The 12,281-nt window shown below is 45.2% G+C and overlaps 1 protein-coding gene across 3 annotated transcripts in view; it reads left to right on the top strand.

The window, feature by feature from the left end:
- The window catches only part of KHDRBS3 (KH RNA binding domain containing, signal transduction associated 3), a 257,176-nt gene that overhangs the window by 219,625 nt on the left and 25,270 nt on the right, over positions 1 to 12,281 (top strand). For all 3 annotated transcript variants that reach the window (XM_078686713.1, XM_078686712.1, XM_078686711.1), the window contains one exon: positions 10,198 to 10,350. The gene's annotated coding sequence lies outside the window, so the exon portion shown is untranslated. The remainder of the gene's footprint in view (positions 1 to 10,197; positions 10,351 to 12,281) is intronic.

Below are 12,281 nucleotides of genomic sequence, written 5' to 3'. Positions count from 1 at the left end.
TATAATGTTGCATGAGAGCAAATCTGTTCCTATGTACTGCTAGGCAGCATCCATGGTGGGGTTATCCTGGAAAGTGTGTGCAGACCTACAAATTTGAAACTTGTGAGTGTTCACAAAATATTTTCTTAATGATTTACTCCTGTCAAGGGCAGGAAAACACCCAATTTTGAATGGAACGCTCCAAAATATTGTGGAGGAAGCGAAGAACGGGAATCTCCACAGGGGGAATAAATCAATAGAGAGCAAAAAGATTACAAAGTGCATGCATAAATGCCTTCTCAATAATATACATGTGAATTCTCCAAACTGTTTTCATGAGTACGCATAGGAACCTGGGGTTGTTGGAGCGGCTGTACAGAACTGGCAACCTTTGGGAATTCAAAAGTATTCCAACTGGGGCAAGGATACACAAATAGTGTAACACAAACTCTACACTAAGAATAATAAAAAAAAAGAAACATCAAATCATTTCAGTAGCCTATAGGTATCTGACATAAAAATGCTCATTACCATGTTGGGCAGAATCTATTAGGATGTGACCAAACACTGTTCAATCGCATTCCTATATTTTACTATGGGAGCATGCATTTAAGTCTGCTTACCGCTGTAATGCATGCTCCCATAGTAAAATGGGAAGTGATGTTTATCCCTGCAACATGTGGCAGGTACCTCAAGTGCCTGCCACAAGGAGCAGGGATTAACTGGGGGGACCATAGGTGACATGGTTTACATGTCGGACAGGCTGGCATGGAAACCATGTCGGAAACCGTCATTATAATCTCAAAGGCGGAAAGACCCGCCTTTAAGATTGCTTGCTGCATTCCGACTGGTGGATGGGCTCTCCAAGCCGTCAAAAGAATGACCCACCAATTCCTTTCCAACCACCTCCATTGTAATGAGGGGGTCAGAAAGGAACCCACATGGCCAATTTTGATGCAGCTTGGAAGGCTCTGACCGCATCGCTATTGGCCCCTGAATGTCTCAGTAAAACAATAAGATTATCACATAGTATAATCAACTCAGAAGATATTAAAAATATGATCTTTAATTAATAATCCACCATTTTGAATCACCCACATAGTCCGTAAAATTAAAATCAAGTTATGGTCTTCCAACACAGACAGTATGAATAAGTCGAACCATCATTCCAAAGAAGCCAAGCCACCATGGACAGTTAAAAAATGGACATTCAAATATTGTTGCGAACTAGCAAATTAATTTCCACACCGTTTTGTGAATTGGGGCCATATTGTTCAAATATGGAACTAAATTTAGATGTATCCTCCTAGGAGTAACAGAATATTAAGTTGGTTGTCAATAAAGAGTTCTTGATGTCACTGATTATGTTATCGATATAACCTAATGTTGACATTTGCTAGACCATGAGATACGCACTGAAGAAGCATAGACTAGATAAAAAACAATGTGCTGTACATGTCCCATGCTGTATGCAAAGCACATATAAGGGAAGTTTCCAAAAGGGAAATCTAATGTGATTGAATGAATCATAATATTTCTGGACTTTCTCTCAGAACCCTCATTAAATGTCTTCTGAATTAAACATTACATGACATATTTCTACATATAAAGGAGTCACAGTTTGCTTTTACATTTGTACTGCACGAAAAACCATACCATAGTATATTTGTAGTTATTAAGCTCCATTACTTTAATAATGAATATAATATTTCCTCTTGATGTATCATGGTCCACATAATTTATATATATATATATTTATATACACACACACACCAAGGCATCGCTATATTTGTTATCAAACTAATTAATGGAATGAAAGTTATAAGGAATTAAGTCATTTTACTTGACTTGTCAAGTATTATTTGAACGGGCCTGCCTGAATTAGATAGAACCTACATTGGGTAGTAGACCACATTGTGTGGAGCATTATATTTTTCACCTTTTCAATGTATTCATTTAAAACAGGTGAAATTGCTCTTAGAGGCATACGTGGGTATGCTGCTAGAGGTATACAAATATTTCAAGGAAGAAAAGCCAACTATTAGTGACCTACATTAAAGGATGCTACAAATGGATGATTACTTTTCTGCAAAGTGGAAATCTAGTGTCTGAAAACCTTTCACAAGGCTAGTAGACATCTCCAACCTTTTAAAATTATAGTACACTAAGATTAAGGAAAGATTGGAAACCTTTCTTATGATATATTCGATAAATGGGCATGCCAGTGAGAATGAACATCTGGTAGGGATCTTTCTGATAGATACATCTGCCAGTGGATTCCTCACCTTGTGAATATCCCCCTTGCGTCAGCAACATACGGAAATTCCTTTGTAGCTTCGCGCCGACGTGGACGACGTCATAGAGGCACGGCATCGCACGCGACTCCGCTGACGTCACCGACACTACAATAGGCATACGCCGGCGTGATGACATCAGTTCCCTTTTTCCGCGTCGTCGACGCTAACGTTGTTACCTTATAATTCGTTTTCTGCTCCTTTGTATCCTGTTTCTTCACGATGTCGACAAAGAAGACCGGCTTCAAGCCCTGCAGGGAGTGCGGGAAAATGATGTCCATTACTGACCCGCACGAGGACTGCATTTGGTGTTTGAGCTCTGACCATGATGTGGATGGATGTTCATCTTGTTGGAAGATAAACCCAAAGAGAGAAAGAGAGACCAAACTCCTGGTAGCGAAGCTGAAGGCTGGCAAGGGAAAATCTTCGAGGTCTCGCTCTCGTCGGGCGAGGTTGAGGTCGTGATCGAAGTCAAGATCCGGATCTCGAGAGGAGTCGTCTTCGAAGTCCGCTTCAGACCATGCTTCGAAGTCGAGAAGGAGACATAGGAAGAAGAGGCATAAGTCCCGACGCCATTCCGGTAAGGAGTCGGGCTCGAGGTCGAGGTCACCGAAGAAGGTACGTTCCAAGGTGGTCACGCTGGATGTCTCGGATCATGAAGGTGAGGCCTCGCCATCGGAGTCACAGGTACAGTCGGCAACTCCGGCTTCGAATCCGTCTCCGGCGCCGTCCCCGGCCCGAGATGAGGAAGAGGTTCAGGTGGATGTGGATTCTGTGGATGTGGATTCTGCGCCTGTCGAAGAGCCGAATCGGAACCATCCACAAGACCAGCCTGAGGGTTTTCAGCCACCCTTCCCAGCCCCAGGCCAGGACCCATCTGCGTTTTTAAACGCTATGTATGGCGTCTTTTCAAGGGCGTGGTACCCCTCTGGCGCACCTCTGGGTCCCATGGGTCCTCTGGCTTTCAATTTAGGAGTCCCTCACTCCTATCCTCCTGCTCCATTCATGCCTTTTATGCCGGCTCCGACGCCACCATGGCAATTCCCGGTTCCGGCGTCGCCCGCTCCAGATCGACCTCGAGAGCATCTCACTGGGCCTTCGGATTCGATACCGACGTGGAACCCGGCTCCGTCGGAGTCGTTGGTGGATCCGGCTGCGAAGCGTGTAAAGGAGAGGTCCAGAAGGGAAGCACAACGCCTTTTGGAGGAGCAAAGATATTTGGAGTCACGTCCTGATATGGAGGAAGGTGAACTGGAGGATGATTGTTTTGAGGATCTGGCTGATGCTGGTAGTCTGGATTTTTCTCCTGAGTGGGAGTTACCATCCGGCTCTGATACGCCTTCAAAGGACGTCCAGCCTTATCATGTAGTGATGAGGAAGGCAGCAGAGCTTCTGCAATTGACTTTACCAACAGTGGAGTTTAAGTCTAATCTTCTTACTGAAGTTTTGCATTCACCTAGCTCTGTGGTGGAACCATTGCTTCCGTTTAATGAAGCCTCCTTAACGGAACCTATTATGGAGGTGTGGAAAAAACCACTGTCAGCTCCTGCGGTATCCAAGAGTGTGGCGAGAAGATCTTATCTTATCTTATGCTGTATTTATAGAGCGCGCTGACACCGGAGGTTTCCTGGCGCTGTGATTAAGATTGAGGGTGGAGGGCCTAGTTTAAATGAAGTTTGAGAAGAGCCAGGTTTTTAGGCTCTTTTGGAAACTTAGTAGGGAGCCGGAGGTTTTGATATGGAAGGGGAGGGAATTCCATAGTTTAGGTGCTAGGAAGCTGAATCTGCGGCCGCCCAGTTTTTTTAATTTGACCGTCGGAGTGGTGAGAAGATGGAGATGAGCAGAACGAAGATTGCGAGCCGGGCAGTGGGAGTTGAGGAGGGATTCTAAGAAGGCAGGGCCCTTAGACTGCCGGGCCTTATATACCAGACAGCCAATCTTAAAAGCAGCTCGCTGTTCAATAGGTAACCAGTGCAGCTTGGCCAGGAGAGGCCTGGCGGATTGCCACTTGGGGGTTCTGCAAATGAGTCTTGCTGCCTGGTTCTGCACCAGCTCGAGGCGATGGAGGAGGGACTTAGGTACCCCCCAGTAAATAGAATTGGAAAAATCCAAGCGGGAGAGGACGAGAGAAATGACAATTTGCACCAGGGATTCATGGGAAAATAAGTGGGAGATCTTACGAATTTTTCGTAGCTGAAACATGCTCGCAGAGATGATGGTACCGACATGGGTTTTTAGGGAGAGGTCGGTGTCGATGGTAATGCCCAGACTTTTTACCGAATTCGAGGGGCTAGGTGGGGTACCGAGCTCGTTTGGCCAAAAGTGGGGGCCCCAGTATTGAGGGCTGGTGCCAGGCAGGATGAGTTCCGTCTTCTCAGGACCCTGCTTTTCTGACGTCTCATCCATCTCCTGAGAGTCTAGTCATACAGGCAGCCTGTTCCAAAAAGAATGTGAGTGCCTTTCCTCAGGTCCTTGGTGACAAAGAGGCAAAGAAGCAAGATCAGGTGGCTAAAAATACCTTCTCCTCTGCAAGTATGGCGTTGAAGTCAACTAATGCCACTTGCCTTATGGGGAGGTACGTGCATGCCCTTATGGACACTATGCGTACTTTAACTCCTAAGATTCCTGATGACAGCAGGAGAGATTTTGAGGAGGTTCTATCTGATGCACAGGCTGCGGCACGCCAAGTGATACAGAGTTGTCTGAACACTGCAGACTCGGTGACACGTATCATGGGCACTGCGGTTGCCACTAGGAGATCGGCTTGGTTGAAATCTTCAGACTTTTCGGCAGATTTTCAGGCAGATTTGCTGGATCTGCCGTTTGATGGATCTGGCCTCTTTGGCAAGAAGGCTGATATGGCCTTGGAAAGGTTTAAAGACAGTAGAGCAACTGCTAAATCTTTAGGGCTTCAAATCAGAGGTTCTTCAGCCAGGAGGTTCAGAGCTTTTGGACGCTCTTCCTTTCGCAACTATCGGCAAGGTCAGCAGCAGCAGCAGCAGCAGCAGCAGCAGAACCCCCTGTACAGATCTTATATGGGAAAGCAAAGAGCTAGGCCTCGAGGTCGTCAAGCCACTTCCTCCTCTACCTCCTCTAACCCTCAGAAAAGCAGCCTTAGATCCGCCATTCAGGATCATGTGGGTCCGGTGGGGGGTCAGCTTACCTACTTTCTACGGGATTGGGAATCGGTTACATCAGATCTTTGGGTTCTCAATCTCGTAGAAAATGGGTATGCCCTTCCCTTTCGGGAATTCCCTCCCAATTACCCTCCTTGCCAAGGTTTTTGCACGGAGGAACATCTGTTACTATTGCAGGAGGAGGTGCTGACACTGTTAAGAAAGGGTGCGATAGAGGTGGTTCCAGAGCAGGAAAGGGGTCAGGGATGCTACTCCCGGTATTTTCTGATACCCAAAAAGGATGGCAGGCTTCGTCCAATCCTGGATCTCAGGATCTTGAATCTCTATCTGAGACAAGAGAAGTTCAAGATGCTCACCCTGGCACAGGTTCTTCAAGCGCTGCTGGAAGAAGACTGGATGGTGTCGCTCGACTTGCAGGATGCCTATTTCCACATCCCAATCCTGAAGTCGCACAGGAAGTATCTCCGTTTTACGGTGGGATCGCAACACTATCAGTTTGCGGTCCTTCCTTTTGGAATTACTACTGCGCCTCGAGTCTTCACCAAGGTGATGGCGGTGATGACAGCACATCTCAGAAGGTCGGGGATTCCAGTATTCCCCTATTTGGACGACTGGCTGATCAAGGTAGAGTCATCAGAGAAGGTGCTCCAGCATCTGCAGGAGACAACTCAGTTGTTGTACCGGTTGGGTTTTTCGATAGATGTACCCAAGTCTCACCTGGTGCCCTCCCAGCGCAACCTGTTCATAGGTGCTGTACTGGACACAACTGTATGTCGTGCATTCCCTCCACCTCAAAGGATTCGCGACATACAGGAAATGATTCCTTTATTCTACAATGGAGCGGTTTTTCCAGTCCTGAAGGTCCTTCGCCTGCTCGGTCTGATGGCTTCATGCATTCTGTTGGTCAACCATGCCCGCTGGCACATGAGGGCGCTCCAGTGGTGCCTCCGCAGGCAATGGTATCAGCACAATGGAGTCAGTGAGGATCTCCAGAGAAACTGCAGCGGATCTGTCTTGGTGGAGGGCGGAGAGCAATCTGTCTCAAGGAAAGCCCTTCCGTCTGCCTCCATCGGTTGCCACAGTAATCACGGATGCCTCCACTCTAGGGTGGGGTGCTGATCTGTGGGATCTAGAGATCAAGGGTCTTTGGTCTCCAGAAGAAAGGTTGCTTCACATCAACCTTCTGGAATTGCGGGCTATACGTCTGGCACTCAAGGCCTTCCTCCCTTCCCTTCGCGGTCTGTCGGTGCAAGTCCTGACGGACAACACCACCGCGATGTGGTATGTCAACAAGCAGGGAGGAGTAGGGTCTCAGTGTCCCTGCAGAGAGGCTCTGCGCCTCTGGTCCTGGGTTCAGGACCACCAGATTTATCTGATGGCAAATCATCTGGCCGGAGTTCTGAACGTGCGAGCGGACAGTCTCAGTCGGCAGTCCTCGGCCGACCACGAGTGGAGGATTCACCCGGAGGTGGTTCATCATGTCTTTCAGACGTGGGGGACTCCTCTGGTGGACCTGTTCGCAACTCGCGAGAATGCTCACTGCCCATCATTCTGCAGCCTCCAGTTTCCGATGCAGGGAGCCTTGGGGGACGCGTTTCAGTTGAGTTGGGACTCGCAACTCCTTTACGCGTTTCCTCCCATACCCTTGATTCCTCGGGTTCTGAGGAAGATTCACCAAGACCGGGCCCAAGTTATTCTGATCGCCCCGATTGGCCAAGAAGGGTGTGGTACGCAGACCTTCTCCACCTCTCCTCTCACCCGCCACTCCCTCTCCCGTTCAGGGCAGATCTCCTCTCTCAGATGGAGGGGCAGGTTCTACACCCCCACCTCCAGACATTACACCTTCATGCCTGGAGATTGAACGGGGCAACCTGAACTCCTTTTCTCTCCCACACGATGTGGTGGATGTCATATTATCAGCTAGACGTGACTCCTCTAAGTCCCTTTATTCTTACAGATGGGCTAAATTTGTCTCTTGGTGTGGGGAGAGATCTGTTGACCCTTTGAAAGCCCATTTATCTGATATATTACAGTTTGCTCTTTCTTTGGCACAGCATGGATTTGCTGTTGCTATGGTGAAGGGCTATCTTTCGGCATTGTCGGCATTTCTCTGTTTGCCGGACCAGCCGTCTCTTTTCAAATCTCCTGTAGTTTTGAGATTTCTGAAGGGACTCACTAATAAGTTCCCTCCTACTCCTTTTATTGTTCCTCAGTGGGATTTAAATCTTGTATTAACCTACTTGATGGGTTCTCCCTTTGAACCCTTACACAAGTGTCCCATGAGGCTTTTGTCTTTTAAGACCGTCTTCCTGGTTGCGATCACCTCGGCAAGGAGGGTAAGTGAGCTTCAAGCTCTTAGTTCCAAGCCCCCGTTCTTGACCATTCATGCTGATCGAATGGTTCTTAGGACCAGGGCTGCTTTTCTCCCTAAGGGGGTGTCTCCCTTCCACTTAGGTCAATCTATTACCCTTCCTACCTTTTATCCTCCCCCAAACCCTTCCAAGGAGGAGGAGAGGCTGCACCGTCTGGACCCCAAGAGGGTGGTGAGTTTTTATATTGATAGAACTAAAGACTATCGAATGGATGACCAGCTCTTTGTTGGGTTTGCTGTCTGCAAGAAAGGAAGAGCGGTACATAAAAGAACTCTTTCAAGATGGATCATCCTCTGTATAAAGATCTGCTACTGCTACAGTAATCTGCTCCTATCTTGTTAAGGCTTTAACATAGTTTAACATAACTTATTAGGAAGGTTGTCTCACATTGATGGCAAACTTAATTGAGTCAATGCTAGAATACTGCTTTTTATTTTATAAATAAATGTAATACACTGAAAGAAATTTAACACACTGAAATATATCATGTAAAAATGTAAAACAGGCAGCAGGGCGAATGGAATATATAAGATGAGAAGTTAAGATTGGCAACAAAATATTCCAGAATACAGTGCACAGAGCAAATCAAAAGATATTCCAGTGAATGGCTGGAGAAGAGTCGAACTATTACTCATACAATGTATGTTTTAATAACAAAATAAAGGTACAGTTACACAAACGTGCAAGTTTACCTTTGTTAATCCCCCCTATTTTTCCTTTGACTTTATTAAGGTAATTTATCCTTGCCATTTAAACCCTCTTATCTGGTATTCTTCATTTTTATGACTTATTTTCTTATTCTTGTTTTTATTTAGAAGTAGTGTTAAAATGGTAGGTCTTCATTTCTTTCAATGTTTTAGTGTTTGGTTGCTATTTGTACATGCCTTGCTTCACTTCTTTTTTCTAAATATTGCTTAGTTGCCTAGACCAAACTACCAAAGGTGAGCCAAGGTTGCCCTTAATAATTGGGGGCAAATCTAGCTGAAATCACTAGATTGCAGAGAGTTCAGAATGCGGCAGCCAGGGCTCTGGTAGGTCTCCCGCGCTATTCTTCGGTATCTGGAGCCTTGAAAAAACTGCACTGGCTCCCGGTGGGCAAAAGGGTCCAGTTTAAGGCATTGTGCCTAGCCTTTAAAATTCTTAAAACCTCCTCTCCCCCAATGCTTCGCCCGCTTCTGTCAGAATACATCCCTAGAAGATCGCTCCGTTCAGAGGGGCAGCATCTTGCGATCATTCCCCGTACCAGACTGGCCAGAGTGGGCGGCCGTTCCTTTAGCTTTCTGGCGGCCAAATTATGGAATAGCCTGCCTGAAGCTATCCGTGGGATACAGGATCTCTTAGCCTTCAGAAAGGCTGTCAAAACCCACCTTTTTCAATAACTTTCCATTTTAAAACTCTTCTCTCCATTAACTGTTCCATTTCTGCGCCTCTCTCCTTCTGCAAACTGTTTGTTCACAGCGCCGGGACGCCCCTTGGCTGAGGCAGCCGTGCGCTATACAAATTACCATAACATAACATAACATAACATAAAGCGAATGTAATAAAGGTGGTGTTTTCTATTCACCATATCCTGCCTATCAGAGTCCATACTGTATGCTGAAATCAGAAAGGCTGTGCCTATGTGATTTCTGTCTTCAAGTTTCAAGTAGATGTAGTAATAAAAAGCCTGAAACCTCCAGCAGGGTAAAAACCCAGATGTACCTGGTGGGGGATTACCCGTTCTCTCTCTTGCGCTCTCTCTCTCTCTCTCTGATAGATTCACTTTAGGAAAAGCAGAATTGAGATTAACTTACACTTAATGGCAACTGAATGGAAGGATGACTCATTCGATGATTGATTCTATTCATACTGAATGATCACAAGATCAATGGAAGGAATTTGTCTGCAGAATGGTTCCAAATAGAATCTCGTCCTCTGTGAAATCAGATTTTTCTTTATTATTCCCCTCCTCTCTAGACATTTTGCGTTACCCAATATTCACAAGACATCCATAATACTTAATGACTATGCAATGCCAGTTTAAGTAGAGCATACACCACAACACAAGTTCTGTTTCCCATTGAGGTTAGGGTTTCTATACCTTTGCTACAATCATGTACCTTATGCACCTTTATTCTTATTCCCTACAGAAATTGTAAAGCATAAAGAATGTCTGCTCATTATACCATTGAGAATTGTTGAACTTTTCCTGAGGTAATATTGTTATGACTTGTAGAAGATATGTAAAGCCTACAGTTTACATCTTTAATTTTTGTATGGTGGTGATTCTATTTGGTAATTTTAATCTTGCCTCCACAGTCTGTGATACATATGTTTAGAGGGTTATATTAATTAAATGGCATTCAAGAGTCTGTATGAAATATCTTTTATCAGGTTGCCTTAGGTAAATGGCGTTCTTCTTTTGTTTGTTCTCAGTATCCAAATGAAGAAAATGGAGTCAATGGTGACCTTTACAGCGAAGAAAATCTCAGTGAGATCATGTCTGTCTTTCTCTTTTACTGATGAGGAAGACTCAACAGACTTTAAGACTGAGCTGACGTTCAACTATACACTAGAATATATACAAAGGTGAATATTAACCAAGCTAATATTACAGGTATTTATTCATCAAAATATAGAGGACTGCCGCTGCAGGGCAAGTTGGAGATCATTTGTCCTGCTTTTTATTTTTCTATTACTTGTAAGGGCATGTTTTGACCAACATGTTTTGATCTTCATCCCAGTGTGAGGCTGCACTTTGTTATTCTATTACAGAACAGATGTATTTGAGTTTTCTCTTCCACTCTCACATCAACATAAATATGGCTGGATCATGTTCCCTTCTAAGTAGGCAGAGGTGACTATTCATAGGCTTAGAACTATTCAGTCTTCACCTTACATAGAAAAAATTTTACATTGATTTTTAAATCCTGCAGTTAGGTTCTTATGGATGGATTATAAACATATATTATATGCAAAGGGAATATAGTTTCAGTTTTATTCCGGGGAATTGTTTTACTTCCTTCTTTATTCAAAAGTATTCCTCTTTCTGATACTAAACTCTTGTCAGTATAGTTTTGTATCACTCAAAGACAAGATTGTCATTCTTAATCCTATTCAATATGCATTGTGCTTCCTATGTCTGTAGACATGTGGTCTACAGCCTCAGGGCTGACATTTGTTGCTGGAAAACTTGAACTTGCCAAACTTTGGCCTTGATGGAAACATGTCTTCTGTCTCCACGCACAGTAAAATGTGATCTACTTTTCCTCTTTAGTTGAGCTCTTCCTTTATGTCATTGATGTATTTGAAGTCTTCAAACATGTGTATCAACTCATTGAGCAAGTAGAAATAACGAATTGTGTTTTAGGTATTCCTTTCTGGGGCTCCCTAATAATGTCATTTTCATTTAGCAGACCTCCAGTAATAATTTTGCATAGCTCTGGGTCCTTTGAATTGTCATCAGTAATGTCATAAATGATGTCATTGAACATGTCATGAATGATGTCAGGTGCGCATATGTGAGGTCATGAGCAGTCATGGCGGAAGCTCAAGTGATAGTTAGCTTCGCTAACTATACCTGTTGAGCTTTTGTGTATTTTTAGTTCAAAACATTAATGTTGTCATTCACAAATTCACTTAATTATAACTCTACTTTAACCTTTGGTTTTTTTCCGTGAATTTCTAGGGTTTATTAACATGAAGTAAAATGTAATTACCATATGTTAATACAAACTCCCCCACTGTGCATACCCTTCAGGGGGCACAGCCCTGCAGCCAACCCCACATACACCCAACCCCACACTGCCTATGGGCTTTGCAGCCAAACCTACGCAGTCCACATTCTTTGGGGAGTTAGTCACAGGGACTGGCCTATGGCCAACCCTCCTAAAGGTAGACAACCCCATACTGAAAAGGCAGAGGGTTGAGCACAGAGGCTGGCCCCGGGGACCCCATCACCCAGGGCACCTTTCTCTTTTATTAAAGGGGAGGGGGGCCACATTGACCCCCTACCCAAGCCTTTTTATGCCCCAGGGACCCGACACTTCAGGCCTGTACATATAAGTTAAAAGGAAAGGGAACCACTCAGCCCCTTCCCTGAGTCTCTTTAGGCCCTGGGATTCTCATCCCCCAGGGCCCTACATACATACTAAAATTGGAGAGGGGCTGTTCAGCCTCCCTCCTGGATTCTTGTAAGGCCTTCGGGACCCCATCCCCAGGGCAATTATTTTTTAATTAAAGGGGAGAGGGGCCACGCGGCGTGCCTCCCCAAGCGATTTTATGCCCTGGGGACCCCATCCTCCAGGGCCATTTCTAAAACTAAAGGGGAGGGGGGCTGCCTGGCTGCCCTCTCATAGCCATTATCAAACCAGAGGACGCCATCCCCTAGGGCCACTTGTGTAAATAAAGGGGACGAGGACCCCATCCCCTAGGGCAACTTGTGTAAAGAAAGGCGAACGTCTCTCCTCCCCAACCTTGTTTGGCCCTGAGGACTCCATCCCTCAGGGCCATTTCTATAA

This window comes from Lissotriton helveticus, chromosome 4_1, assembly GCF_964261635.1.
Source record: "Lissotriton helveticus chromosome 4_1, aLisHel1.1, whole genome shotgun sequence".
Taxonomy (NCBI): domain Eukaryota; kingdom Metazoa; phylum Chordata; class Amphibia; order Caudata; family Salamandridae; genus Lissotriton; species Lissotriton helveticus.
This window is presented reverse-complemented; position numbering and strand designations above follow the sequence as displayed.